The sequence below is a fragment of the Myotis brandtii genome, unplaced genomic scaffold (genome assembly GCF_000412655.1).
Source record: "Myotis brandtii unplaced genomic scaffold, ASM41265v1 scaffold434, whole genome shotgun sequence".
Classification (NCBI taxonomy): domain Eukaryota; kingdom Metazoa; phylum Chordata; class Mammalia; order Chiroptera; family Vespertilionidae; genus Myotis; species Myotis brandtii.
In genome coordinates, this window is record NW_005366599.1 from 3,786,411 (window position 1) to 3,791,255 (window position 4,845).

Below are 4,845 nucleotides of genomic sequence, written 5' to 3' on the forward strand. Positions count from 1 at the left end.
AAAACAAACAAAAAATAAATTAGTAATCTTGGTCAAAGTCCATTGTACATACAAGCATCCTATATAATAAAAGCCCAGTGACCGAAATGGCAAAGCAACCAGAATGTACATGCCCCAGCCGGCCCTGCCCACCAGCGGGGACCCCTACCCCAATCCGTGGCCCCCATCAGGGCAGGCTGGCCGGCCCCCACCTGTGCACCGGGCCTCTATCCTATATAATAAAAGGGTAATATGCAAATTGACCCTAACGGCAAAACGACCAGAACGACCGCTCAGCCAGTCACTATGAGGTGCACTGACCACCTCTAGGTCCCTTTTCTCGGCCAGCAGGCTCCAATCGCCCAATGGTGAGTGGGGAACCGGGGGTGGGTGGCGGGGGACACAGGTGGCACAAGGCCAAGGCCCCTGCCCTGCCAGTTGCCCCACACACAGAGGGTGACCCGCGGCAGGGGTGGGGCAGGTGAGCGGGCAGGAACAGCCGACCTCTCGGGCCCTTCCCCTGGCTGTCAGGCTCTGATTGCCCAATGGCGAACGGAGAACCGGAGGTGGGTGGTGGGGCTGGCTGCGGGCAGCCAGGGAAGATGGCCTGATCACAGGCCAGGCCTAGGGACCGTACCCCATGCAGGAATTTCGTGCACCAGGCTTCTATTGTTAGATAAACAAATTCAGGTTTATGCAGGTTTCTACATGTTTAAAGCTTTTACATTTAGACCATCCCTTTCAGATGGGTTTTAGAGTGCCTCCACACTGAATTAATCCTACTCTTAATCCCACCTCTCTACTCCCCACATAATTTACTGCTGCAATTCTCACAGATTTAAAATTATTTTCTTATATATTGGTCTCCATTGTTACATGGAGCTATTTCAAGGCAGGAAACATGTTAGATATTTTTGTATTTCCAATTTTCCTAAATAATTTATTCACTCATTAAGGGGAACTTACTGAGCCTACCATGTGCCAGATGCTTTATTCATTCAACAAAAAATGTATTAAACAGGCACTGTTCTGAAGAATTTGGAACACATCTGTGAACAAAGTAGAAAGTCAGTCCTGGCCTCATAGATCTTACGTTCTGCAGGGGGAAACAAACAATCACCAACAGATATAATACATATTAACAGCATACAGCATATCCCAGAGCAGTAAATGCTAAGACAAAGTAGAGCAAGATAAGGATGATTAAGAGTGTGTGAGGGAAGCCTTGGTCGGTGTTGCTCAGTGGTTAGGGTGTCAGCGCACACACCAAAGGGTCGTGAGTTCTCTTCCCAGTCAAGGGCACATACTTGGGTTGCAGATTTGATCCCCAGCCGATAGGGACACATGCAGGAGGCAACCAATTGATTTCTCTCTCTCACATAGATGTTTTTCTCTCTCTCCCTTCCACTCTCTCTAAAAATTTATGGGGAAAAAATATCCTCAGGTAAGGAATAAAAAAAAATTTTTTTAAAGAGTGTGCAAGGGGCAAAGCACCAGCTGCAATACTGACATGGGTGGTCAAAGTAGGACTCATTGAGAAAACACATTTTAGCAAACCCTAAGGAGATGAGGAGGTTAGCCAAGAGGGTAAAGTGGATCTCTGGAGAAGGGCATTCCAAGCAGAGGGAATCACCAGGGCATAGGCTGGTGCTCTGTAGCCTTTCAGGAAACAGCAAAAAGGCCAGAGGGACAGAAATAGAATTTGGGAGTAGTAGGAAAAGTGGTACTAGTAAAAAGGTCAAAGGTCAAAGACAGCCTCAGAGACCACTTATAGGGATATTCTTATAATTGTGTAATTCCAAGAGTAGACAAGAAGCACACATCCCAGCCAGCATGGCTCAGTGGTTGAGCGTCAACCTATGAACCAGGAAGTCACAGCTCGATTCCCAGTCAGGACACATGCTCAGGTAGCAGGCTTGATCCCCAGTGTAGGGTGTGCAGGAGGCAGCAGATCAATGATTCTCTCTCATCATTGATGTTTCTCTCTCTCTTTCCCTCTCCCTTCCTCTCTGAAATCAATAAAAATGTATTTTTTTTAAAAAAAAAGCAACACACGTCCCAAAATATGTATATTTGTACATGAAGTATACCCAGGCTACTAAAATTTAAAAACAAGAGTTTTAGTGTTTTTGGTTCTGGGAGTGAGAAGCGCTGAGTTTGAGTTACCTGTGTGGTGGTCAGCATGACGCCACAGGCCAGTGATGGCGAACCTATGACACGCGTGTCAGAGGTGACAGGCGAACTCATTTTTTTGGTTGATTTTTCTTTGTTAAATGACATTTAAATATATAAAATAAATATCAAAAATATAAGTCTTTGTTTTACTATGGTTGCAAATATCAAAAAATTTCTGTATGTGACACGGCACCAGAGTTAAGTTAGGGTTTTTCAAAATGCTGACGCGCCGAGCTCAAAAGGTTCGCCATCACTGCCCCAGGCCAAGGGGGAAGACCCAGAGGCAGAAGTTCGGTTATTTTCTGAACCGAAATGCTTACGAAAAAGCAGCCCTGCAGATCGAGTGCTACCACATCCAACATGCCTGGGACCATACCAAATCCATGTGGCAGAACCTGGTGGAGATGGGGTTGGCTATGGACCCCAACAAGGCAGTGCCCTTCCGTAAGAGAAAGATGAAGGCCAGGGAGGTGAACATAGAGAGGCCTCAGGAGCTTGTGCAGAAGCCCTATGTGCTAAATGACCTGGAGGTTCTCAGAAGCCAGTCTCCCAGAAAAGAAAGGAAATACACTGTCTCGGGACCTCATAGCCTGGGTACGCTACATGGTGAAGAACCACGAGGAGGAATATAAGGTCATGGCCCAGGATTAGAAGAATTGCTATCAAGATACCCCGAAACAAATTCAGAATAAGATCAATGTCTATAGGTGTTTTTACCCAGCAGAGTGGCAAGCCTTCGTTCATTCTTTGCAGAAGAATAAGATGGAGGTTGAGTGACTGGTTTACACCTGCCCCAGGTTGAAGCCTCCTCCTGGACCAGAGAGACTGGAGTCAGGTTTAAGGCAAGGAGGGGCATGTGGCTACAGATGAGGCTGGCCAAACCCCATTCTCGGGGCCAAGGCTGCCTGATTTGGGTGACACGAGGAAGTGATGACTGCTCCATCGCAGGATCACAGACAGGGTGTGGGATGGACACTGGGCATTTTCTTAGTTTGATACTTTATCCTCAGCTATTAATAATACAAAAATTCTTCTGTTCCTAAGGTTTCTCCTACAAGCACCTAAAATGTCTCTTCTCTGCTCTTGAAAAGAAGGGCTCAGTGTTTTTACATACATCGTTTCACATTTTAAAAAGGGAGCTCCAGTGTTTCTCCTGCGCCCCAGTGGATCATCCTGCGCATGCGCTCTTGGAGAAGAAGCACCCCCCTTTGAAGACCACTGCTCTATGCAGTCATCGCTTAGAAGGTTAGCACTGTATTCATCTAACAGTGGGGAGCCGTGCAGAGGGTCTGCTTTCCTAAGCCCGTCAGCACAGCCTGAGACTTCGCTGCAGGACTTACAGAAGGTCCCAGGATGTGAGAGGACTGGCCTGGAAGGATCCCCCTACCCACCCACCCAAGAGATTCTTAAAACCTCTTCACTGGGATAGAAGAGAGGCACCTGACCTTAGCCAATGGTATTTGGCAACTTGGTCCCACACTTGCCTTTTTTCTGTTAGAAGAGCTGCTGACCTCCTCTGGGAATTTTAATTACATTCTGGCAAATACATTGTCCTTTCTGACTGCTTAAACAGTCAGAAATGGGTCTCTAGATGCCACTTACTAGTAATATCAAAACTAAAAACTAAATCATCTTATTAATGCAGAAACCTCATTTCTGTCTTAATAGCATGACATGGAGCTGGATAGTCATGGCTAAATAATCATAAACAGCTCTATTTCTCATATGGAGTAATTTACTTGTATAAATACATTTTTATAAATGTACTAGAGGCCCGGTGCACAAAATCAGTGCATTGGGGCGGGGGTGGGGGGGAGAATCACTCAGCACGGCCTGTGCTCTCTCACAGTCCGGGACCCCCTCGGGGGATGTCCGCCTGTCCGCTTAGGCCCGTTCCCCACGGGGAGCAGACCTAAGCTGGCAGGGGGACATCCCTCTCGCAGTCTGGGACCCCTCGCTCCTAACTGCTCACCTGCTCGCTGCTATTTATTGCTCTGCTCGCTGCTCCTTAGCGCTGCCACGGAGGCGGGAGAGGCTCCCAACACCACCGCTGTGCTTGCCAGCTGTGAGCCCGGCTTCTGGTTGAGCAGCGCTCCCCCTGTGAAAGTGCACTGACCACCAGGGGGCAGCTCCAGCATTGAGTGTCTGTCCCTTGGTGGTCAGCGTGCATCATAGTGACCGGTCGTTCTGCCATAACCGTCGCTTAGGCTTTTATTATATAGATTGTTTTAAGTTTATTTCTGTTGTATTCATTTTTAGTTACCTTCTACTTATGGCTTTTTTATTTTAGTGGTGATATAAGATTTCATTTTAAAGCAAGTATGTTTCAGTGCAAAAAGTTAAGACTTTTAAAATACTAAACGACAGTGCCTGTGGTATGTATACAACTAGCAAAAGCCATGAGGATGTACAGAGTGAATGACTGATGTTAAGAGAACAATGCTGTGATGGAAAGCTCTAAGGTGTGGAGGATGCAGTACAAGCCATACACCTTAGCTCCTGTCTATACCCCTGGCCACTGAGCCTGGCACAAAGTACTCCACAAATAGTTGAATAAATGGAAGTGGTGACGCCAGAATTTGAGCCTGTGTCTCTCTGGCTCTCAAGTGCACTCCTAGCCTTTCCTGGCTGCCAAGAGCTGTGAAGTGTTTTTAAAATTTAGAAAGCTCCTCAGGTGACTCTAATGTGTCA

The 4,845-nt window shown here is 46.9% G+C and overlaps 1 pseudogene; it reads left to right on the forward strand.

The window, feature by feature from the left end:
- Positions 1-524: 524 nt before the first annotated feature.
- On the forward strand, positions 525-3,086 carry LOC102248356 (annotated as a pseudogene).
- The last annotated feature ends 1,759 nt before the right edge of the window (positions 3,087-4,845 follow it).